This window comes from Saccostrea echinata, unplaced genomic scaffold (genome assembly GCF_033153115.1).
Source record: "Saccostrea echinata isolate AGI-Se365-2 ecotype Australia unplaced genomic scaffold, CSIRO_AGI_Sech_v1 ptg000014l, whole genome shotgun sequence".
In the NCBI taxonomy this organism is placed as follows: domain Eukaryota; kingdom Metazoa; phylum Mollusca; class Bivalvia; order Ostreida; family Ostreidae; genus Saccostrea; species Saccostrea echinata.
The window spans coordinates 20,081,769-20,109,241 of NW_026889763.1; the positions used below are offsets into that span (position 1 = coordinate 20,081,769).

At 34.3% G+C, this 27,473-nt stretch overlaps 2 protein-coding genes across 2 annotated transcripts in view; one reads left to right on the forward strand and one right to left on the reverse strand.

Annotated features, from left to right (window-relative positions):
• LOC133186914 (uncharacterized) overlaps window positions 1-27,473 on the reverse strand; it is a 492,852-nt gene that overhangs the window by 196,853 nt on the left and 268,526 nt on the right. The window lies entirely within an intron of this gene.
• Window positions 21,623-27,473, forward strand: part of LOC133186579 (uncharacterized) — a 160,068-nt gene continuing 154,217 nt past the window's right edge. The window contains exon 1 of the mRNA XM_061321808.1: window positions 21,623-21,629. The gene's annotated coding sequence lies outside the window, so the exon portion shown is untranslated. The remainder of the gene's footprint in view (window positions 21,630-27,473) is intronic.

The window sequence follows — 27,473 nt, forward strand, 5'->3', positions numbered from 1 at the left end:
CAAACTTCACTTCGCAAAATGCCAATTAAATTACTGATTTGAGGTTTTCTCCTCAAAATTGTCAGCAATATCTCGCTAGTTATTTCATTTTTTTTATACTTTCCCGAAATATAATTGATGGATATTGAAATACATTGATATCCCGTTCTCATCAAGGATTTTGAGCTGGGTGTATGATAAGCACTGACAAAACACTAATGGAAAACCAGTTTAAAAACTTTCAATTGGTACTGCTAAAAAGTGTCTGAACAGCATAAACTAAACGACCTGTCGCAAACTTCTCTGTGGATCTGACACACATATGTGATTATTATGTTCCCCAAACGAAGTTTGGAGACAAGTGGTTTTTACTTTTAAAAATCTCTTTCCTAGTACTTTTTTGTCCCCGAGAGTTCTCGCAAACTTCTCATCCGATTGCACTGTATGTAAAAAGCGCTTCCATTTTCAAGTTTCCTTATTTATATAGTTATATTCCATAAACACCTGCATATTGTGTTTATGTATTCTACCTTATCTGATACCCAAGGAGCATGCTCTGATGACAATAAATTTTTGAACAAGGTAGGATAGTGACAAATAAGTTGACGATACAGGAATATCAACAACCTCATATAAAGTCAGATTTTCGTAAATTCTAGGTTCGTTATTATGACCTTGTTTTCAAATGCAACCTATCACTGGGTTGTATTTTGACTGACATATTTCATACTCACGGCCATTGTTTTAAACTTACTTTGAATAAAAATCATTCCATTTACCTAATCAATACATAGGGCGGACGGTGGGTGTGTCCATTTGGCAGAGGATATTTACACCTGGTAGGAAGCTGATCCTACCTTTAGAATTTCCAGAGGTCCGAGTTCTATGCCCTTTTCACAAATTGTTTTTAGGTTTTGTGATATCTATCACTGTTAATTATATTTAATAATAATTATGAAATCTTTTTAGGGTTACCAGGTATGTTGTGTAGATGTGCAGAACGATGGTCATTTGTGCTCTAATACATGCACGTGCGTGTTCGTGGGATGAGTGGAATGAGTTAAACACTTGACAATGCAGTCGCTTACATATTTTTGATAACACTCTATGAAACTCAAAATATAAAGATATATTCGTGGTCAAGACAAAAGAACATGGTTAAATTGGCATGCAATTAAGCTAATGATTTGCTCAGATTGGCTGAAATAGAAATTTAAAAAAAAACTCCCCAACTTTTTCACAAAGTACTTCGATATTTAAATTATCGGTAAATACATGTATTATAAGGCTCTGCAATCGGTTTTATAAGGAAATTTTTAAAACAAAATTTATCTGTGCTGAGATATGATTTGCTTAAAATTAAGATGGCTATGAGTTCCTATGGTTTTCAAAAAAAAAAGAAATAAGAAATCTATAAGTTGGTAAAATGAGTTTCTAAATGATACTTCGATCAAAATTGAATACAAGACCAGGTCTTACAAAAATATGCAGGAATTCCCATGAATACCAATTGCGCCTCGTTATGAGCAGACCTGTTATTGTATTCATATGAAGCAGAATTTATTCATAATCGTATACATTAGAAGAAGAAAACACTTGTCGTAGCATTCAACTCGACATTTAGATACATCGAGGACGTATTATCATTAAAAAAATACTCCAATTCATTTGTTGGCTCGATATATCCCAGTGAATTTGTTTTATAATTGGATATTTTACCAGAAAAAGACTTAGACGGTAACCTAACAACAAAGCCTTATGATAAATATGCTCTGCTCCTGATTTGTATTGTTTAAATATACTCTGAGCTTGAATACTGTTCGTTATCACCATATTTCATTTTAAGCTTTGAAATCCCCCAAAAAGTTTCAAAGTCAACATTCATAGTAAAATCAAAGTATCAAAGTATTTACTATGGGTTAACTATAGTTAAAATTTGTTAGGGTGATCAGCATGAATAATAAAAAGAAAATATTGTGCAGTATATTTATGTTTTCATTTGAAATAGAAGAAAAAAATAATATTCATTATTTAAAAAATATTTTGTGTTGCCTGCAAAGCAGAGCGACACTTAGAGATAACTTAACCCGGCGTCTGCCAGTCTGTCTGTTTGCCTGTTTGTCAGCCTGTCTGTCTGTCACACCTCATATTTCGAGAACTGTAAGAGATATGGATTTGATATCTTGTAATATTGTAATATAAAATTTATATGCGCTCTATCAATTTCAGTCCTATAAAGCGCTTTACAGCTTAAATATATCAAAAGAGATAATGTTTTAAATACATAAATTCATGTGGTTAAAATTAATCGTAATGTTATTATCTAAATATAAAGCCATATTTATATTAAGAAATCACTAATTAAAAGCTAGTTTGAAAAGATGTGTTTTAAGATCCTTTCTAAAACTAGACAGTGAAGCACCTCACTAAGTTTAAAAGGCAGAGAGTTCCAGAGACTCGATGCAGCCTTGTCTAAACGACTGTCTCTGTATGTTTTCGTGGGTGTCCGAGGTACCTGGAGAAGATGCGAGGTTTCTGAACGTAGTGATCGTTGCGGGTTGTAATTAGTAAGGATATCTCTCATGTTGACTGGAGATAGGCTGTGAAGGAATTTGTAAGTGTATAGAACGACTTTATATTGGATCCTGTATTGAATTGGGAACCTGTGAAGATGGATCAGAGTTGGAGTAATTTGGTCGGATCTTTTGGCGCGCGTGATTAGTCTTGCGGCTGTGTTTTGCAATCTCTGAAGTTTGGCGATGTGTTGAGAATGAACACCATATAGAAATGAATTGCTGTAATCTAGTTTAGATGTAACTAAGGAATTAATTAGGGCTTTACATGGAATGCTTTGTCACTAATAAACGGACGGACGTGGCCAATTCTGCGAATGTTCATATATGCTGAACGCAAAATAGACAAACATGCTTTTCCATGGAGAAGGTTTTGTCAAAGAATACGCCTAAATTTTAGACAAAAGATGCATCACTAACGATACAATCACCGAATCCTAACTCAAAACTCTTCACATTTTTAAGTCTATGTTTCGGTGCAAAGACTATACGTTCAGTTTTATCTTCCTTGAGTTTGAGAATGTTGGAACTCTTCCATCTACGTATGTCTGATAAACAACATTAGAGTCTTGGGGACATATCAGTCCAGTTATCACTTGCTTCAACAATGATGTATATCTGGATGTCGTCGGCGTATATATTGTATGTCATTTTATGACATCTGCAGACTTCGCCCATAATAGACAATATAGAGTCTCGGACCCAAGACCGAGCCCTGGGGTACACCGAACTTCAGAGAACAAGCGTCAGACAACGATGAACCAACAGCAACACGTTGATGTCTGTCACTGAGGTACGATTTGATCCATTTCAATGCAGATCCGGTAATACCAAACATACTGTCCAAACGTTGAAATAGGATGTTGTGGTCTATTACGCCGAAAGCCACAGATAGGTCATGCATAACAAGAATAGCGAAGCAATTATTTTTTTCATATATATTGATTGGCAATGTGTCCTTTGTAAATTACCATGATTACTGACCTTATAACCCTCAACCTTGACCTTTGACCTACTTTTCAAAATAGTTCATAGTGCCAATATATAGCATATTTTGGCATTGAACATATAAGTCTATGCTATTTAGCATGTGCTTTTTGTGTCATAAAACATTAAGAAAAATGCCAGTGCTTCAATCCACTTAACCATGACCCTTGACCTTCTTTGCAAAAAATACCAGTTTGATTTAACTTATATGAAATATGAAGATAACGAACAGTATTTAATCTCGAAAGTCCAATGAAACAATACAAATTTGTAGCAGAGCAAACACGGACCTCACAATTTAGAGGTGGGATAAGATGCCATTGAGGAGTGAATATCCCCTGCCGACCGGTCACACCCGTAGTGTGCTCCTTGTCATAATCGGGGAAAAAAAACAGAAAAATCCGTAGACAGTTCAGTGTATTAATAATGGCCTAACAGTTAGTATGAAAAACCTCAGTCAGCATTTGACTCAATGATATATGCTGTATGTGCTGACAAGGTCATTGTATCGACCATAAAGCTTGAGAAATGATGACTTCAAACGAGACTGTTGATATCCTTACTTTATCAACTTGTTTGTCAATAGCTTGCCTCGTTTAAGAAATTTCAAACGTAAGGAGCAGGAGGGTGTTTTATTTTTTTGTTGAATATAGATTGACTTTTAATGTCTAGTACCAGTCACGGTAGCATAGTGGTAGGGCGTTTGCTTCGTGATCGGGAGGCCCGGGTTCGATTCTCGTTCACAGCGCCGCGTAAAGACCTAAGACATAAACATAGGTAGTAACTGTTAGTTCGGCAAGCACCAGGCATTAGAAGTGAATATCACGGGTCTTTCGGATGAGATCTTAAAAACCGAGGCTCCGTACACGTGTCACGGAAGGCGTTGGCACGATAAGGAACCCTCACTGCTAATGGCCCTGAGTGCCGAGTATGGGTCTAAATTTGAAGCCCTTCACCGGTATATGGTTACATCTGGGACGTAAAACAATATCCAACCAATCAATCACTTACTGTCTAGTATCGTTCAGTGAAAGATATTTCTTTTTTATATGTTTGAAAAAAGTTCCACTAACAGGCTTCATAAATTTCACAGTGCTAAACTTAAGTTTTATTTAAAGTTTGTTACTTCTTTTTTTCTAAACGACACATCAACTTCCGATTATGAGCAGAGACCTTAATTCTTGTAATATGTATTTATTACATAAAACTTGATAGGTTGAATAAATATTTTTCCTCTTTATCATTATAACGTCCACGAGTAAACATAGTAAATTTCAACATAATACATAATAAAATCTTTTTTATTCCAGTGAATGTAAGTTGCGGACGGTAGAAAAGATCCGAGACAGATCTAAGACATAAGTAAATGGCAAGAAACAATTTTAGACATTTATTGTACAACATTGAATAAACATTTTTTGATGAAAATCGTTGTAAATGTCGTACAAAGTTTTTACTAGTGATAAACATTTCTAAACTGTACTGTGAGAAAACTTGAAAAACCTTTTTAATGTTAATCTTAAAGAACATACACAGCAAAATGTGCCACATACGTATCACGTACGTTAAACGTATGTGATACGTATGTGACTTCATGTACGTATCACATGAAAAAAGCACCACGTACGTTAAACGTACGTTTTCACACGTACGAATATCATGCGTGACACGTACGTTAAACGTACGTATTTACTACCATACGTTACACACACGTTGCACACGCACGTTATGTGAAACGTATGTTGTCACACGCACATTATCCATACGTTGTACCACGTACGTGCAACGTGCAGTTGGAATACACGTATGTGTTACGTATGTGCCATATACGTGTAACATATGGATGTGCTACCATACGTTACACGTATATGGCACAATTAGCTGTGTAGAGAGTCAATCAATGCTTTCAAATATCAAAAATCAAAGATAAATATTATATATCTGTAATATCAAATATGTGAGTGTCTGAAAAACAATGGGTTAAATTTATGCAGAAACTTGAAGGTACCTGGAGATGAAACATTAATGATTTGCTGAAAATTCATCGGTTGCCTTTTTATGCAAAATATTGATGAAATGCGGGACTGATAACGGGTCAGATACCGAAACAGTGCATAAAAATACAATAAAAGTTATATTTTAATTTACCGTGAAATTTGAAAAAAAAAAAGAAACTATATTAAATTAGAAAGGTTTATTGAACAAACATTTTTGAGTCAAATTCTTTGATTGTTGTAAATGTTTTATAAGATTCCACTTTAAAGGGTCTCTGTCTCCCTGTAGACACTGTAATAGAGGGTTGTGGATGCACTTTAGTTTGTACAAGATTGTACCCATTTATGGCATTATAAATGAATATTTTTGTAAAATTTAAATGTTATATCATTTTATCTATAACTCAGTGCAATCGTCTCTTGAATTCTCATTTAACAATAAACTACACAGAAAGTGATACATTTATACCTGTTTTGCATTATTTATATTTATATTAAAAGTTTGTTAATGTTTTATGTACTCGATTAATTAAATGAATATACGAGGGTTGTTCAGAAATTATTGAGACATTGTGTATATTCTTCTTTCTAATGAGCGTTTGTCGCTGAAAATTTGCATATACGTTTGACAAACTCTAAGAAGTAATAAAAACAAGAAATATTTTAAAAATGTTTTATTTAATATTTTCAATGGTATATTAATGCGTCAATGGTAGGGGTACCCGGCGCAGTCACGAAATCAGATATTGAAAATATGTAACACCAACGTTAAAACTTCCAGTGGACCCACAGTAAGAGCAAAAATAATTCAAATTATGTATATAATTTTTAAATTTAATTTTGACTTCATTTTTTTTGCAAGTTTGTTAGAATTTCGATCAGAAATGCGGAGATCATTAAAAAATTTACGCACGGTATAGCAATCTGATAACAACGACAAAACGGATAATGACGCCAAGGCGGAGCAGCGAGCATACCTAAAATTTTGTGTAGCGCTATGGAGAACTCTTGTCCAGATTAAATGACCTGCTAAAACAATAACAATGCAATAAATCATGTCTAAGGGTTTATTTCTTCATTGGTATATATTTTTTTCTTACAAATAATTCAATCAGAGTAAAAACAGAGGCTCCGGACGACCATTAATTATTACGGACTAAATAACGTTGATCCGCGTTGCGTAACTCGGTACTGCATGATGCTAAGTAAACCTGTATTTGACACTTCGTGTATATCTTACACTGGGGTAGCAACAGCACACGTTTTAATTTTTTTTAAATTTTTTAAAGAATCGTTTAAGAATTATAAGAGACAGTTTGATTTTAATGTTATATATGTAATGACAGAGAAAGTAGATTGAACGCTTCCTGATCATTTCACAATGAGAATATATCGGCTGACCTGACTTTAAAATGACGTAGCGATGCTGCTCCAGGTCAATAGACATATGCTTGTTTATAATTTCACCGGAACTTATTTAATTATCCTATAAATTAGAAATTTTGCACATTTGTTTTATTTGTTCTTTAAAAAGTGTTGATGAATTTTCATGAGTTTATCTCTGTCCTTCGTGGAGTAAAAGTAATTGTCTCAATAATTTTCGAGCAGCCCTCGTACTATCTATTATTATAAATGCCTGATTGCAAATGAATGAGAAAAATAATTTTCTCGTGAAAAATGAGTGGCATAAAGGGTGAAACACAAAAACCATCTGTTAAAGTACTATTTGTTTATTCAAAACAGACAAGTGTATATGTGTATATGTGTGAAATATACACGCGATAAATGAATCATTGGACGCACACAGTTAACAAGGTTATTTACACCGGGGATAGAAGCCGAAAATTGGGTAAATAATTCTGTAAAATGAAGATGGTCTTAACAATTGATTCAATGAAATTATAGTTTTATTTATTAGTGTCATATTGATACAAGAAAGCAGAAAACAGGTAATCATGATTAATCTCTTAATGATAAATGACTTTTTTTTCAGAAACCAGCAACATATTTATGCCTATGTAGATATTTTGTAAAACGTTTGAGTTTGTCAGCAGATACAATCTTTCAAACTTTTCAAACTTTTTAATTACATGAAAACTTTACAGGGCCTGGATATCGTATACCTGAAACACAATCCTCCATCGTGTTCATGTTCTTCTCCACCCTGTAACTATAATCCTGCTGGACACGTTATTACTGGTGACGTAAATAGAGTTAATAATGAGGACCTAATTTTAAAAGGTCCCAAATATAGGGAACCCCGATCCTTCAACTGGCGTCGGAATTTCATAAATATTATGGATTCTGTAGAGGACTACGCCAGGCGATTGGCCAGACATGAAAAAGAACACCTAGACACTTTGTCAGAATGGATTAAAAGTATCAGATGTATGTTAAAATCGCGCATAAAAGGATTGAGGGGCAATATGAGAACCATCTATCCTTCTGTATTCAATAATCCAGAAGTGAAAAAAGAAATAGATATATTACATGATCAGTATGTACTGGTCCCTGCTGACAAAGCAGGTAACAACATTGTCTTTGTTTGTAAGGCTCATTATATTAAATGTATTTTAGAGGAACCTGGATTTAATTCTACAAGTGGTAATCCAACTTATACTCATAGTTCCCTTTCTAAGGAAGAAATTCTTCAAAATCATATGTCAGTTTTGAATATTTTTAAAATTCCAAACAACCAAAATGATTTGAATTACCATATTTATGTTGGATTCCGAAACATCATGAAAATCCTTACAAACAAAGATACATATAGCGGGTTCCAGTAAATGTTCAACCAAGCCTCTTTCTTTACTCCTCACAAAGATATTAACAGTAGTGAAGGAGAAACTTCAAGAGTACTGTGCAACAATATATTCGAGAAGTGGTGAAAATCAGATGTGGATACTTAAAAATTCCAAGGAACTTTTGGAAAATTTGAAATCACAAGATTTTACCAAAATCAACAGCTTAAAAACTTACGACTTTTCAACTTTATACACAACCATTCCCCACGATAAATTAAAGTCCAGGCTTTTTGATATCATTGACAGCTGCTTTTTCAATAAAAATGGAACTCGTAAATTTACTTACCTTGTCATTGGTCATTTGCAAAATTATTTTGTTAAAAAAAACATTCTGATTGTACACACAAGTTCTCTGAAGTTGACATTAAAAAGATGCTTGAGTTTCTAATTGACAATATCTATGTGGTTTTTGGAGAGCAGGTCTTCCAACAATCTATTGGAATTTGCCATGGGTACCAATTGCGCCCCGTTATAAGCAAACCTTTTTTTGTATTCATATGAAGCAGAATTTGTCCCAAATCTTGTACGTGAAAAGAAGAAAACACTTGCTGTGGCCTTCAACTCGACATTTAGATATATCGACGACGCATTGTCAATTAACAATGGCTATTTTCATTCTTATGTGGATACGATATATCCTTGTGAGCTTGAGATAAAAGATACCACAGAGTCTGACACATCTGTTTCATATTTGGATATTTTACTTGAAAAAGACGTTTATGATAAACGTGATGACTTTAACTTTTCAATCGTCAACTTCCCTTACTTATGCGGCAATACACCTTCATCGCAAGCAAACGGGATATATATCTCTCAGTTGATTCAATACGCAAGAGCATGCTCTACGTTTGTACAATTTCTAAAACAAGGTAAATTATTGACAAACAAGTTGATGAAACAAGAATATCAGCTGTCTCGTTTAAAGTCATCATTTCGTAAGTTCTATGATCGATACAATGACCTTGTCAGCAAATACAATTTATCATTGAGTCAAATCCTGACTGACGTTTTTCATACAAATTGTTAGGCCATTATTTACACACTGAATTGTCCACGGATTTTTCCGTTATTTCCCGATCATGACAAGGAGCACACGGCGGGTGTGAAAGGTCGGCAGGGGATGCTCACTCCTCCATGGCACCTGATCCCCCCTCTGATGTTTGGAGGTCCGTGTTTGCTCTGCTCCTATTTTGTATTGTTTGATGGACTTTTGAGCCTGAATACTGTTCGTTATCTTCGTACATTTCATTTCATTAAGTCAAATGCTGATCGACTTTTTCATACTAATTGTGAGGCCATTATTTACACACTGAATTGTCCATGGTTTTTTCCGTTATTTCCCGATCATGACAAGGAGCACACGGCGGGTGTGACCGTTCGGCAGAGGATGCTCACTCCTCCATGGCAATTGACCCCACCTCTGTCTTAGAGGTCCGTGTTTGCTAAGCTGCTACTTTGTAATGTTTAATGGACTTTGGAGCTGGAATACTGTTTGTTATCTCCACATATTTCATTAGTTTGGATTTTGTTTTATAGATTCTAAAAAAAATATTATAAAATGATACAAAAAGTAATGTAAATTTGTGTATAAAATAGCACAAAATCGGATATTTGAACACCAAGAAAATTCATTCAAAATAAGTGAAAAATATAAAACAATCCATGATTTTTTGTTATATACTTATTTATTTATTCATTTGTTTCTAACATTAATAATATTTTCTCCGTAGAACTATGAGTAAATTGATTATCCATCTACTATTCGTTTGTTTTGATTGCATATTCACCGCCGTTTTTGAATTTAAATTTTGTTTCAACTATAATGCGAACTCCTTTGACAAACCGAGAATTACGCATTTAACGCTTTAAAAGTGCAGCAATGCATATTTTTCCTTGAATGAATGAATGATTTTATGAATACATTATTATTAATGATTTGATGAAGGCTTGCACAACGAGTTATTTTGATATATGCTTTCAAGACGAGATCATAGACATCAGTAGGTGTATTTGTACTGGTCTCAGTTTCAAATTCTAAATTTCCTTATATGTCAATAAGATAATAAAATATGAGTAAATACTTGTGAAGGCATTGCTTTGAAGCAAATAATATTGTTTTGATTCTAATTTCATATTGGTTTTAATTTTTTTAAAGATATTAGTGAGATATTGTTATATCATCACATTCTTTTAGCTAGAAAAGTCATGACATCGGATTTCCTCAAAAATATTAAAAATTTCAGAAACAAAGAAACAAAAAAAAGCAAAGTTTTGAAGGAAAAAACATAAAAACTAATGGAAAAATAAGTAAACGATGGAATATCGACAGAAACCTGTGTATATATAACCTTCGAACAAATTTGTCCATGGAACTGCGCCCTGTTCTACTAATTAGAAATAACGGACAAAGTCTTTAATTAAAGTCTTTTAGTAAGTAAAGTTATAAAACTTTGTCTAATGAACTTTTCACGATCAATATGATTTTTCTGAAAACTGGGCCTTATTAACAAATGAATGTTTTGCTTCTCATTTCAATGTAGGAAGGATTGATATTTAAAAAAACATATTGATATAAAGGGCACAGGTTTTTCTGAGAAAACCTGTCGTTGCATAATTATAACAGATCTTTGTGCCTTCCACATATATCAATCATTCCTTTTTTCTCATCAAATTTTATAAGGTTGATCAGGCCATCCACATTTTCATATATTATAGTTACCTTTCTTGTCTAAGACATGCATCTTACAGCAAAATACCAAGCATACAAAAGTAACACAACCAATCAAGATACGTTAACAAAGAATAAAATATAGAGAAAACGAACAGTATTCATGCTCAAAGTCCATACAACAATAGAAATCAGGGGTAGAGTAAACATGGACCTCCAAAAACCTCAAAGGTAGGCTCAGGTGCCATGGCATCTCCTGCCAACCGGTCACACCCACCGTGTACTCCTTGTCATGAGGTAAAAACCCGTAGACAATTCAGGGTGTAAATAATGGCTTTACAATTAGTATGAATAACGTAGGTCAGCATTTAACTGAATGATAGGTTGTATTGGCTGACAAGGTCATTGTATCAAACATAAAACTTGCGAAATGGTGACTTAAATGAGACTGTTGATATTCTTGTTTTATCACTTGTTTGTCAATAGCTTGCATCTTTTTTATAGCATGCTCTTTTGTATCGAATCAATTGGGAGACAAATACCCCATATGCAGGTGATAAGGGTATATTGCTACAAAAGTAAGGGAAGTTAACGATTGAAAACGTGAAGTCATCATGTTGATCATAAAGCTTTGTTGTTAGGTTACCATTAAAGTCTCTTTCTAGTAAAACATCCAAATATGAACAGATGCTTTACTTGAAAGAGACTTTAATGGTAATTACTCTGAGGTATCTTTTATTTCAAGCTCACTGGGATATATCGGTGCGACATATGAATGGAAGTAATGAAATATATGAATTGATTGATTGTATGTTGTTTTACGTCCTATTCGAGAATTATTCATTCATATAGAGACGTCACCATATACAGGTGAAGAGCTTAAAATTTTGACCTTTACTGGGCACTCAGGTCCATTGAGCAGTGAGGGATCATATGGCAATTCCAGCAGATTTTTGGAAGTCCTGATCTCCAAAAACTACATACATATTGTCAATCAGAAACTCAAGCACTTTTTTAATATCAACTTCAGAGAACTTGTTTTTTTTTTTTTTTACAAAATAATTTTGCAAATGACTAATGACAAGGCAAGTATATCTACGACTTCCATTTTTAATTGAAAAAGCAGCTGTTCATGATGTCAAAAAGCTTGAACTTTAATTTATCATTGTATTAAATGTTCCCCACGATAAATTGAAGTCCAGGCTTTTAGACATCATAGACAATTGGTTTTTCAATAAATATGGAACTCACAAATATATTTACATTCTCACTGGTCATTTGCAAAATGATTTTGTTAAAAAGCATTGTGATTGTACACACAAGTACTCTGAAGTTGATATAAAAAAATGCATGAGTTTCTGATTGACAATTTTCTATGTACTTTTTGGTGATAGGTCTTCCAACAACCTGTTGGAATATCCATGGGTACCAATTGCGCCCCCTTATTAGCAGATCTATTTTTGTATTCATATGAAGCAGAATTTATCCAAAAACTTCTACATGAAATATATGGAGATAACGAACAGTATTCAAGCTCAAAAGTTCATTAAACAATATAAAATGGGAACAGAGCAAACACGGAGAGTAATTAAATAATATACATGTTTAAGAATTTAAAAAAAAACATCAATAGATTCAAAGAATTGCCTTCAAAAGTCTTGTGAACATTTCAATAATTTATTGACAAGTGATGACGTTTTAAATCTTGAACTGAATCAAGATGATACTATTTACATAATTATACATTTTCAATATGTGTAAACTATTTCAATTAGAGATGAAGGGTTCGGGTTATAAGGACTATTTTAAACACCTCAGTATACAGAAGACTGTGCAAAACTTTTAACATTATAGATCACAAAGTCTTAAAGTACGCAATGTCTGAATTGTTATTAAAACATGAGCCTTTATCTCTGCTATTGATTTCTAAATCTTGTACACTGTAGCATGCGTAGCATTTATAAATATATTTAATTTTTTCCTTTTCAATGGACATTGATGCGCGATAATTAATCAACTTAATTACTCTTAAATTGGCCTACAAGTCAACGCAAGGAGACTAGAATATAGTATTTTCATTGATCACTGTGAGTAATCATTACTTTGTTTAGTTTTATAAGATTGTACGATGAATTAATGAAATTTTACTAGAAATGCTCCTGTAAACAATAATTATTTTATAAGCCAGAGATAAGGTGGGCATAAACCAGCTCAAAATATAATAATGATGGGTACTGCGGATTAAGCAACAAAATTCACGGTCAAAAATTATATACTATGTACCTACTACTTCTGCCAATTGTTAACTATGAAAATAAGAAAATTCAAGCATGTGCTATGTGTTTTGTTGAGATAGATAAAGATGATATAATTAGCTTGCATACACACGATTATGAACTCTAGTTATTAGTTATTTCGATTTTAAAAATTGACATCAAATATCTTTTACCTATTTTTTTATTAATTTGTAAATTATATAATAAACAAGGAAATTGATTTTTAAACAAGCATTGATTGGTGGATGCAGTTGCTTTGACAGTATAAAATTTCTGCGGAGTCCTAAATCAACATGGGAAAAGTCTTCGTTGCTTTGACTCTTCTTCTCTTCCTGGTGGCCCTGACGACCGGTGAGTGTACCTTCTCTCTCTCTCTCTCTCTCTCTCTCTCTCTCTCTCTCTCTCTCTCTTGTTACATTATGTTTTTATTCACAATAAAACATGGTATAAGAAACTCAATCAACTTCGTTTAATATATTTAGAATTGTATAAGATGAAATACTCTATAATTTTCAGTGAGTTTTCGTCAACTATGTTTCCCTGTTTGGGAAACAAAGAACTAGACGTTCTTGACTATTGTATCTGAATATATAAACAAAACAAATAAATTAAACCCAATTTGTAAGATGACTACAGCTTTATAGACGTCCCGTGCAGTTAATTTGACACTTAACGTTACGCTTTAATAGCGGTACCGAAGTAATGACGTTTCCTTCTGCAAGTGATTCTAGTGGGGTTTTTTTCTTGGAATATGCGCAAAATCAGCGACTACTTTAATTAGGCAGATAATCAGATACGTTGAACTGGATTTATATATGATAAATGTTCTTAATTACTCGCCAAACATTACTCTTAAACACATTTCGGGCATTACGTTGTAGCATAACGAATTAATCGCTCATATTTTTTAGAAATCTTGGACTGAACAGATATCTTGAACCTCCTAAATGTTGCATAGAATATTTATTAATTGAATACAATTATTGATCTGAAAATCATTATGTCCATAAGCTTAAGCACATTATGCATGTTAAATCAATTTTATAATTGACAAAAATATTTTGGATTAAACCCCTCGAAAAAGAGCTGCAACTTATATTTGAGCGTACGTCATTTTAGATTATTGATATTTAAGTTGAACTTGTAATCCACTTATTTTGTACAACGTACGCTTCTTAATATCAAGCTGAATGAAATATTTCAAATGGATTGGGAAAATACTTTCAAAGTGCTTTTTTATTTTAAATTTTTTAACTTGTAATTGAATATATTAACGTTTTTATTAATATGCACGTTTTCAATTATTTGATTTACACATTAACAGTTTCTTTAATCTGTAAAACCTACATCTTTTTTTTGTCTCAATTGCACGCAAAATCGTTAATGACGTCACAAACAGCTTGGATTGGTCCTATTTTAAGAGAAAAATTGAGAAATGTTGATTCATTTTTGAACAGTCTACCAACTGGAATCACATAGTTCAAATCAAAAGGATGGATTCAATAGGTCTGGTAATTAATTTGTAAAATGATTCTAACAATGCGCTCATCGTCATTATAGTTTTGCTCTGCGATAATTAAAACTTTGGCGTGGTGTTAAACAGAACATGATCTTCTAAAGAATATCCTTAATTCAAAAATACGGTCTATTCAAAGCCTACATTTCACTGGCATTTAGTGTCATTACGTTTTTAATAAAAATGAGGTTGAATAGCCAATAAAACTTTTATTTTAATCACCATCGATGAAACGGATGTTCAATTAAGTCCATTTTCACATGAGTTACTCTTTCAGTGAAAAAATTGTATAAGATGATTTAAGCTTGCAAAAGTTCATATGAAATAATCTATTGTAACTTCAGCTTTTTCTCAATGCTTTTCTAACTTTCATAGTGGAATAGGGAAATATTGCAAAATCAAACATTACCCTAGAATAGGTTGTTGCTGTTCTTCGTATTTGTTGAGTGTATGATGTTTTTATTCTCAGATTGATAAATTTGCCTTTTGTGATTTTGTTTGAATTGTTCTTAGCTATTGTATTTAGCTCTTGAATAATTGTTTTTCAAATGTATGAGAAAACTTTTATCATTTTTTTCATTCCAAGGATTTGGGATCTTTATTTGTATTGCTGTGTATATTACAGCTTACTATGGGAGACACTAAGGGAGGTACTATGGGATGGGCTTCAGGCCCTACAGACACAGAGGAGGTTACTATGAAGGACAGGGAGGAGGATACTTTAGTAGATCCGGAGGAGGAGGTTACTATGAAGGACAAGGAGGAGAATACTACCCAGGAATATAATCACGTTACTAGTGAGAGGACAGAAGAGGATACAGAGATTATTATGGATGCAAAGAAATTTTAGTACAAGACAAAACAAAACCGATTTTTATAAATCTGTACATTGTAAGATGGTCAGACGTTTCAACGAAATATAACTTGATAAATGTTCAAAGAAATTATAATGAAAGCATTTGAATAAAATTTTGCATCCAATGACATCCAAAAATAAGAATTCAATGCTTATATTTACATTCTTAAATTTATTTCTCTTCATAATTACTAATTTCATCAATCTTTATTATGAAATTAGCGCTCTCAGAACTGGTGTGCTTAATTGACGTAAGAGCCGTTCGTGACGTAGAAAGTCAAATACTCAGTAATGCAAAATAATATTACAAGGGAAGAATATGACAAATTGATTTTAAACGTATATTAATTTTGTTATATTTTTTTACGATAATTTAACAGGGTTATTTGTTTTTAATTAATTTGAGTCAAAATAGTATACATTTTGGTGTTCCTAGAGTATTGAAAATTCATATAGTTCCTACTATGTATTCTACAGCACAGCGACAAGTTTTCGTGCGTGTTATATGATATTGAATGCTGTAGATTTCCAAAGGATTTCATAAAGAAAATTTCACTGCATGTAAATATAATGTAAACAAAGGTAATGAAAGATAATCAACTCGAACACATGTCGTCTATTCCACGCAGGTACCGGTGACAAGAAAGCAGTCAGGTGTAACGAATGCGAAGGGTATACCCCAGTGTGATGTCTGAGAAAGGAAGACTAATGTGTCGTACGCCTACTTACGAGTCGTGTTCAGCTTAAATGTTGAAATTTTCTTTACACGCAGAAGGGACAACACAACTTTAATTCCGATTCACTCTAACATTTTAAGTATATGGACTTATCACGGTGCGTCTTATACAAATAAAAAAAAACACAATGTTTTGTGTGGTGTATGGCAAATCAAACTCGACTCGCATCTTATCAATATAGTGAACAATTATCTTATCAGCGTATCTACGCATTATTTCAATATTACTCCAATGGTTTTCACTTAAGAATATATCCAAGTCTTTGGGAATATTGTATGGGGCTGATATTTATCAGTATAACCCTGATGAAAATGTTTGAGTAGGTAGGAAAACTCCGGACTTGGCTGCTGCTAATACAGCAGTAAACTAACGTTTGTCTTCCACGCATTTGATTGATACTTAATTGCTTAGCACCTAAATATATTTGAACATGTTACTTTTTTAAATTTATAAATTACAAATTTTGAGGTTGATGAGTTGAAGCCACAGTCAGACTCATTTACATTGAATTTTAAGGGACCTTAATATCTATTTCAAATTAACCGAATTTTATTATATCCGTGTGCCATGAGTTACATATAAAATGCAGATATGGTAAAATATACACTAGACAAAATTGCTAACACACCACCTAAATAAATTAACATTTTTCTTTTCAAAACTTGTTTATAATGTTTTGATATATAATTATGTTACTTTAGTAAAAAATGAGACATTTAAATGCTTTAACTGATAAATAACAACAATGTTTACTGAAGCGTAACCACTTCATAGAAAAAAATTAAATCACATTCATACTTTTTTGGTGGAATTAATTTCTGATTTTTTCTTTGTGGTTGTGTTCTTTATGTTTGTACAAATTAAAAACTCAGAAAAAAAAGTTACACCGTATGCGGCGTTTGACTCTAGAAGAGTGTGCTAAGGCAGCCAGTATCGAATCTGCAGGGGGTTCCTTTGAAGAAATTTGTAAAAAAAAAAATTAAAAGAATTAGATGATTATGAATTTCTCTGGTGAAAAATTGTTGAAAATGAATTAACGATCACAAAAATGTTTACAATAGATATCGACGGCATTAAGTGAGCACGACACAATAATATCAAGATTGTTCCACAAAATTGGGGCAACCGGAAGTTGGGTGGACTTGGTAGGGACACCAAGGCACTGGATGACTACTAGGCGATATGGTAGTCAATCAGCGTATATTATTTTATTTTTAAGTGGGGGACTGCTCCCGTCGCAAGGTCACGGACCACCATCGGTAATCACCAACTTCATATCTTGGCAAAAACGGTGCGCAGTGCACATCGGGAAATTGGTTTTCGGACAAGGAGGTCCTTTAAAGGTCTTGACATGACACCAAGACATTTGTCAATCCAACTGTTTTGGAAAAGAAGGCATATTTTATATACTAGTACCAATCAGGAAAATGATCAATTCACAAATAAGAAATAATAAGTGGTGCATTAGCAATTTTGTCTAGTGAATTCGTGCGAGAATTCATTATTTTGTTTTACATAACATTACATGCAGTATTTTAACGTAGGTCGCGGGTTTGCTGACGTCGTTAAAACTGGGTACGCAATTGCGCCCATGGGAAAAGGGCCCTTATGGCAATTTTTACACATTTTAAGTTTTTCATGGATATTAATAGAGCAAGGTTAGAAGTTGCCAAATCTGAATTTTTAAGGCCCTACGTCAACTCTAAGTAGGTTTTTTCTTCATTTATTACAATGATACTTTAACAGGTAAACGATGACGTCATGTTACTTTCGCACCAACGTCAAAAGTTTTCAGAGTGAACATGACTTTCACTTTGCATTGTAATGTTACTACGGTAATAAATGTATGTTATTGAGCATTTCCAGAAACATTTTTGAGTCATTGTCTCTTTTAATAATTGTATAATATGATAATAAATAGTTGTATCAACTATTATCCATCATGCAGTGGCGTATAGAATTATGAGTGTTTGTTCGTTTGTTTGTTTTACATTTCACTATGCTGGAATGTCAGGAAAACCCGAGAAGCAAGCGGTTTCTGTTCAATATCAATTTATTTTCTCAAAACCAAAGTATTTATCTCGTGTAGTAATCGTTTGAGAAACCTGTAGAATTCATTCGAAAATCTTCTCATTTTAAGCATGGCTCTCGATAGGACAAGATGTCAATTTTTTTTTTTTTTTGGGGGGGGGGGGGGGGGTTGAATCCAGTATTAACGATATCTCTTTCAAAATGTGAAGTTAAACAATATTTCAAAAAAATTATCGGGAACAACAATAAAATAGATGCTGCTGGGTAGTGAAAATTTGTTGGTTTTTTGTTTTTTTGTTTTCTAAATATAATTAGACAGAAAATTTGTGAAATGTAGTGAGTTACCGTATACGCTCTACAACAATTTAAGGACATTAAGTTGATACACTGCATGTTAAGCAATATTTGATAAAAAAAAAAACTCTTCAAACAAAAAATCAGAAGGACTTCTGCCCGCATGTGGTAACAAAACTTCTTTTTTAAAATTTAAATGATACACATTTTTTCAGTCACAGCAAGGAAAATTTTTGAATGATTAATTTTAAGTAAGCAGGTTGATAAATTATAAACAAATGGATGAATTATAATTCACATGCATTTAAAATGAAAGGAACAGATCCAGGATGACCAGTAGTTGGATTGTGTGGGCGGGGGGGGGGGGGAGGGGGGGTAAAGTTAAATGACAGAAACATGCAATACTTGTAGTTAACATGAGTTTAATAGCATACGAGGGTTGTTGTATTTTAAAAATCTTCCTACATTTTAGGTGTGCAGGGGGGATTCCTTCCCACCACCAACCCCATAACCTCCAAATACGTCATTTGGTTAGGTTTGAAATAATATTGAAATAATTCCTCAATTTATTTTTGCACCTTGAACTCTCTACTTACGTACATGTATATTAGCAGGGTCATTTTCAAAACAAACAGCGATAATAAGCTCCACATGCCTGGAACTGGAAACTTAACTGCTATCAAATCTAGTTAATCATGAGAAAAATTGCGTCCTAGAATAACGATTTTGTTTGATTTTGTAAAATTCAATGGTTTTAGAAGAACATGTATACACTGGGTACTAATAGATATCGGGTATTTTATTGTCATTTCAACAAATTTTATCCGAACTTTGAATGAAATCAATATGTCATTTTTTTAAATTAATATCGAAAAGATTTTTCTAAGAAATAAATCATAAATAATTATATATATGTTGTCGTTATGAATCAATGACATGCAGATTAATTCATAGAATTTTTTCGGCTGAGGGGGAGGGGGGGGGTGTAAAATTAATTGAAAGTTTTATATATTTTTTATTTATGCGACTGGTTCATAATATTCCTTGACTGGCTGAGTTTTTAAATGACAAATTTTTACGATGTGGCACACATTTAGGTACATGTAAATATTGTTATGTGATGGTGTGTGTAGAATCCCCCCCCCCCCCATTTCTCGCGGCTTCTTTATCGCATGAAATTCTAATGTTATTGTTTTCAAATGTTATTAAATATGAAGTTTTACAATATAAAAATTCCATTCTGGCCCCATGCCAGAGACTTGGATATGCTTATCCTTGTAAAGCTTTACAGATACACTGTAAAGTAGTTAGATCCCGGTAATATAAAATGACCCTGGCCCTCTTCCCCGGTCTCCTGCACTGCCACAAAAATAAAAACTTTCAAACATATTTTTAGTCTTTTGTGCAGTATATTTTTAGCATTTAATTTAATTTGTACAATGCATGTTTAAATACAATTTGATCTTAACAAGATTTATTTCAATAAATCCAAATAACAAAATCAGCCCGTATACATAATTCAACGGCAAGTTAAGCAATATCATACTAACCGATAACTGAGATTATTATTTCAATAAGAAAACGAGTTTTAGATTGATAATAGAACTGTAATGACATACAATGCTGAGATTCTATGAATGACAAGGATTACATATATTTGACTTTTAAGTGACTAAAAACTACAGATAAAGCTAAAACCTTTGAACTTTTTTATGCACAACACGAGTACCAAAATGTTATATTTTCGAGTTACTGAAAATAAATAGACAGCAAAAAGAAAAAGAAAAGAGATAGAGATTTCTTTTCATAATACGATATTGTTGTGTTTTTGAAAATTCGCCTTTTCATTAAAGTTTCACATTTCACATTGTATTAATAAACTGGATTTAATGTAACATCTCTCTCTCTCTCTCTTTCTCTCTCCCTGTCTCACACACACATCAGGTATACATACATGTAAACTTTTTTTAAGGTAGAACAATTAGAACAATTTTATTTTATTCGGTAGTTTTTGTTTGTTTTCAAGTACTTACATCGGAAGTGGCAACAACAAAAATATTTCGAAACAATTTTTTGTTTAATTTCATTTTATTTTATTTAAATTTATGATCATTATTACTGAAAAAAAATTAAAATTCAAGTTATTTTAAAAAAAATAATTTCATGTTAAATAAATAGATGCACATGTAACGGATTTAAAAAATGAATGAAAGTCTGGTTCAATGTAGCATCTATTTCTTATTCAATATTTTTTTTTTCTCTTTCACTTTGACAGCAGCTAATTACATGAGCTTTCAAAAATACTATTAAAGAAAATATAAATATAATACTTATAATTAAAACGTTTTTTTAACTGATGATAAGTAAGATTTTTAAAAATATTTTTTATACTATGGGAGCAAATTTGTATGAGTATGTTGATTTTGAATGGTGTTAAAAAAAAAAGAAAAAAAGAAAGTCCCTCTCTGGTACCTCTCTAGTATCTCGCTTGTCAGAGTTACCTCTCTTGTTTTTATTTATAGTTCTTAAAAATAATATCACGTCTGTCATTCGTTCGTACTTTTGCTAGATTTGTGAAAACTTACAAGAATACTTAAAATTCTTTTCTGTTGGAAGAAGTGTGATCAGTTTCAAATTTTGGCAATTAAAGCATTTTACAACAAAAATTTATGCACGATGTACCAATGCTTCAATGTTTACATGATCGATGTGTTAATTGAGAATGGGGGGTGGATCTTATATAGGAAAACGATTTCCTCTGCAATATTTTGATAATATACCCGTGTTTAACAAATAACTTCAATTTGTCTATATATCAAAATCGCATTCGTTTATCCATATTCAATTATCCAGAGAATCACCTTGTCTGAAGCTTCTATACATTTATAAGAAATGCATAGCCCAGATCAGAGACGTATAAAGCTACAATAACATGTAGTAAAGAAACTGGTCTCGAATAAAATTCTAAATACAGTATTTTAATTAATATCAGTGGACTAGAAGATCAAGACGTGAATTAAAGATATAGATGAAAATAAATAATTACAATATTTTAATGTTAAGAACAACGACAAAAGTGAGCTAGACGTGTCAAAACGTAAAACACGTGGATAAAAAAAAAATCTGCGTCGACGCTCACCGTCTGCAACGTCATATCTTTATGACGTTATTTCTCTGTTTTAGCAAAATTGCCATAAGGCCCTTTTGTCATGGGCGCAATCAATATGATTTGGGCGACTTTCTTGTGCACATTTGATTATGACGTCACAATGAAAAAGAAATCTGCGATGATTTTTGTTTTATTAAATTCTTTAGTATATCATAATATAGCTATAACTTTTCTTGGAATTGGTAGTTTAGTGTTATATTATTTAAGTATCGACTTATCACAAATAATGAAGGCTTTTTACGATTTGTATAGTCGATACAATACTTAGATATAACTTTTGTTGGAATTGGTAATTTAGTGAAGAAGGCTTATTACGATTCTAATGATCGACACTGGAAGTATTAAAAAACGTTTAATTATTTGTTATCAATCGCATCTTCTCGGGCCTTTCCTGCAAGCTTGGAAAAACAACTGGTTGTTTTTTGGCTTGGCGGAAAGGCCCGAGAAATTGCGATTGATTTGTTTTCACTTGGTATCGCGAAAGGAAGAGTCTATTACTTAACCAGTCAGGCAGTTCGGAAAAACAAATTCCGGTATGACTCTAGATTATGTAATTGGAGAGGGAAGGCCTAACCCGATTGAATTGAATGACCTAATAGTTTATGTGTTTTTCATATAGATGTTGTAAAATCCTTTTTAGTCTAGGTATTATTAAGTAAGGCAATTATTTGAACTTAGGTAAGGAAACTGCTTATATAATTTTAAAAAAGCACAAATATAAATTAATGGAATGGAATTAAGAATATTAAAGAATGGATTAAAATAGCTAAAAAAAAAAACCCTGTCCGCATCCACCAATCAACAAAGGAATCTAAAAATTAAACAATAACCCCAATCTCACCCCCGAAAACTAAACAAAGGCAGTTTAGAACTTGGTTATCAATTTCAAGCAGGTATATAAGGGAGTCCATTTGTTTCTTTCTGGCACGTTGTATCATCTTTGAAAAAAAAACGAGGGGATGAGGGGAAGAAAACAAAGGCAACTTGCTTAAAATAACTTTGACAAACCAACAAAAGAAAAAAAAGAAGGGGGGGGGGGGCAAACTCGAAAATCTTTTGTTGTGTGTATGTGTGTGTGTGTGTGTGGGGGGGGGGGGGGGTTAAGGTTAAGACTTCTTTCACAGCAAAATAATGTTTATACTTATTCATACACATTTGCCTAGTTTGCCTATACTGCCAAAAAAAAAAAAGTGGTGAGCTAGGCAGCTTTTCAACGAACATTTTAAACAGTAAAAGGATGTGTCCCCTCCCCGCCCCGTGATATACTACGACCCTGTACATGTATTTATTAAGGAAACGGAACAAAAATACTAGTACATCTGATTTACACATGAAATAAACATAAAATATAAGTGAAAGTAACGGTTAAGCAGAACATAAACGGTCACTTTCATAGCTATCCCAGGTTGGTTAAATCCTTATCCAGTCTGGAAGGAATAAAAACCATTTGCTAAGAACATAATCCGCTCAGGTAGAAACATTATCAAGTAACTTTTAAAACCTAAAACTGAACCTAAAACATTCAGTTTGAAACCTTACCAAGTCGGGCAGAAATTATGAATAAGGCAAATTAGAAACCTAATCCACTCATGCAGGAACTGCAAATAGTCAGTTTAGAATGTAACCCAGTCAGGCAGAGACATGAACAAGTCAGTGAAGAACCTAACCCAGTAAGGCAGAATCATAAACAGTCAGTTAAGAACCTAGGCAGGAACATAGAACTGTCAGTTCAGAACCTAACCCAGTCAGGCAGAAACCTAACCCACTCAGGCAGACTTATAAAACAGTCAGTTTAAAACCTAACTCAGTCAGGCAGAAACCAAACCCACTCAGGCAGAGTCATACAACAGTCAGTTTAGAACCTAACCACTCAGGCAAAATCATAAAACAGTCAGTTTAGAATCTAACCCAGTCAGGCAGAAACCTTACCCACTCAGGCAGAGTCATAAAACAGTCAGTTTAGAACCTAACCACTCAGGTAGAATCATAAAACAGTCAGTTTAGAACCTAACCACTCAGGCAGACACCTTACCCACTTAGGCAGAGTCATAAAACAGTCAGTTTAGAACCTAACCACTCATGCAGAAACCTTACCCACTCAGGCAGAGTCATAAAATAGTCAGTTTAGAACCTAACCACTCAGGCAGAATCATAAAACAGTCAATTTAGAACCTAACCCAGTCAGGCAGAAACCTATCCCAGTCAGGCAGAATCATAAAACAGTCAGTTTAGAGCCTAACCACTCAGGCAGAAACCTTATCCACTCAGGCAGAGTCATAATACAGTCAGTTTAGAACCTAACCACTCAGGCAGAAACCTTACCCGGTCAGGCAGAGTCATAAAACAGTCAGTTTAGAACCTAACCACTCAGGCAGAATCATAAAACAGTCAGTTTAGAACCTAACCACTCAGGCAGAATCATAAAACAGTCAGTTTAGAACCTAACCACTCAGGCAGAAACCTTATCCACTCAGGCAGAGTCATAATACAGTCAGTTTAGAACCTAACCACTCAGGCAGAAACCTTACCCGGTCAGGCAGAGTCATAAAACAGTCAGTTTAGAACCTAACCACTCAGGCAGAATCATAAAACAGTCAGTTTAGAACCTAACCACTCAGGCAGAATCATAAAACAGTCAGTTTAGAACCTAACCACTCAGGCAGAAACCTTATCCACTCAGGCAGAGTCATAATACAGTCAGTTTAGAACCTAACCACTCAGGCAGAAACCTTACCCACTCAGGCAGGGTCATAAAACAGTCAGTTTAGAACCTAACCACTCAGGCAGAAACCATATCCACTCAGGCAGAGTCATAATACAGTCAGTTTAGAACCTAACCACTCAGGCAGAAACCTTACCCACTCAGGCAGAGTCATAAAACAGTCAGTTTAGAACCTAGCCACTCAGGCAGAATCATAAAACAGTCAGTTTAGAACCTAACCACTCAGGCAGAAACCTTACCCACTTAGGCAGAGTCATAAAACAGTCAGTTTAGAACCTAACCACTCATGCAGAAACCTTACCCACTCAGGCAGGGTCATAAAACAGTCAGTTTAGAACCTAACCACTCAGGCAGAATCATAAAACAGTCAATTTAGAACCTAACCCAGTCAGGCAGAAACCTATCCCAGTCAGGCAGAATCATAAAACAGTCAGTTTAGAACCTAACCACTCAGGCAGAAACCTTACCCACTTAGACAGAGTCATAATACAGTCAGTTTAGAACCTAACCACTCATGCAGAAACCTTACCCACTCAGGCAGGGTCATAAAACAGTCAGTTTAGAACCTAACCACTCAGGCAGAATCATAAAACAGTCAATTTAGAACCTAACCCAGTCAGGCAGAAACCTATCCCAGTCAGGCAGAATCATAAAACAGTCAGTTTAGAACCTAACCACTCAGGCAGAAACCTTACCCACTCAGGCAGAGTCATAATACAGTCAGTTTAGAACCTAACCACTCAGGCAGAAACCTTACCCACTCAGGCAGAGTCATAAAACAGTCAGTTTAGAACCTAACCACTCAGGCAGAATCATAAAACAGTCAATTTAGAACCTAACCCAGTCAGGCAGAAACCTAACCCAGTCAGGCAGAACCATAAAACAGTCAGTTTAGAACCTAACCACTCAGGTAGAAACCTTACCCACTCAGGCAGGGTCATAAAACAGTAAGTTTAGAACCTAACCACTCAGGCAGAATCATAAAACAGTCAATTTAGAACCTAACCCAGTCAGGCAGAAACCTATCCCAGTCAGGCAAAATCATAAAACAGTCAGTTTAGAACCTAACCACTCAGGCAGAAACCTTATCCACTCAGGCAGAGTCATAATACAGTCAGTTTAGAACCTAACCACTCAGGCAGAAACCTTACCCAGTCAGGCAGAGTCATAAAACAGTCAGTTTAGAACCTAACCACTCAGGCAGAATCATAAAACAGTCAGTTTAGAACCTAACCACTCAGGCAGAAACCTTACCCACTCAGGGAGAGTCATAATACAGTCAGTTTAGAACCTAACCACTCAGGCAGAAACCTTACCCACTCAGGCAGGGTCATAAAACAGTCAGTTTAGAACCTAACCACTCAGGCAGAATCATAAAACAGTCAATTTAGAACCTAACCCTGTCAGGCAGAAACCTAACCCAGTCAGGCAGAATCATAAAACAGTCAGTTTAGAACCTAACCACTCAGGCAGAAACCATATCCACTCAGGCAGAGTCATAATACAGTCAGTTTAGAACCTAACCACTCAGGCAGAAACCTTACCCACTCAGGCAGAGTCATAAAACAGTCAGTTTAGAACCTAGCCACTCAGGCAGAATCATAAAACAGTCAGTTTAGAACCTAACCACTCAGGCAGAAACCAAACCCACTCAGGCAGAGTCATAAAACAGTCAGTTTAGAACCTAACCACTCAGGCAGAAACCTTACCCACTTAGGCAGAGTCATAAAACAGTCAGTTTAGAACCTAACCACTCATGCAGAAACCTTACCCACTCAGGCAGGGTCATAAAACAGTCAGTTTAGAACCTAACCACTCAGGCAGAATCATAAAACAGTCAATTTAGAACCTAACCCAGTCAGGCAGAAACCTTTCCCAGTCAGGCAGAATCATAAAACAGTCAGTTTAGAACCTAACCACTCAGGCAAAAAACTTATCCACTCAGGCAGAGTCATAATACAGTCAGTTTAGAACCTAACCACTCAGGCAGAAACCTTACCCACTCAGGCAGAGTCATAAAACAGTCAGTTTAAAACCCAACCACTCAGGCAGAATCCTAAAACAGTCAGTTTAGAACCTAACCACTCAGGCAGAAACCTTACCCACTCAGGGAGTGATAATACAGTCAGTTTAGAACCTAACCACTCATGCAGAAACCTTACCCACTCAGGCAGGGTCATAAAACAGTCAGTTTAGAACCTAACCACTCAGGCAGAATCATAAAACAGTCAATTTAGAACCTAACCCAGTCAGGCAGAAACCTTTCCCAGTCAGGCAGAATCATAAAACAGTCAGTTTAGAACCTAACCACTCAGGCAGAAACCTTACCCACTCAGGCAGGGTCATAAAACAGTCAATTTAGAACCTAACCACTCAGGCAGAATCATAAAACAGTCAATTTAGAACCTAACCCAGTCAGGCAGAAACCTAACCCAGTCAGGCAGAATCATAAAACAGTCAGTTTAGAACCTAACCACTCAGGCAGAAACCATATCCACTCAGGCAGAGTCATAATACAGTCAGTTTAGAACCTAACCACTCAGGCAGAAACCTTACCCACTCAGGCAGAGTCATAAAGCAGTCAGTTTAGAACCTAACCACTCAGGCAGAATCATAAATCAGTCAGTTTAGAACCTAACCACTCAGGTAGAAACCTTACCCACTCAGGCAGAGTCATAAAACAGTCAGTTTAGAACTTAACCACTCAGGCAGAATCATAAAACAGTCAATTTAGAACCTAACCCAGTCAGGCAGAAACCTAACCCAGTCAGGCAGAATCATAAAACAGTCAGTTTAGAACCTAACCACTCAGGTAGAAACCTTACCCACTCAGGCAGGGTCATAAAACAGTCAGTTTAGAACCTAAC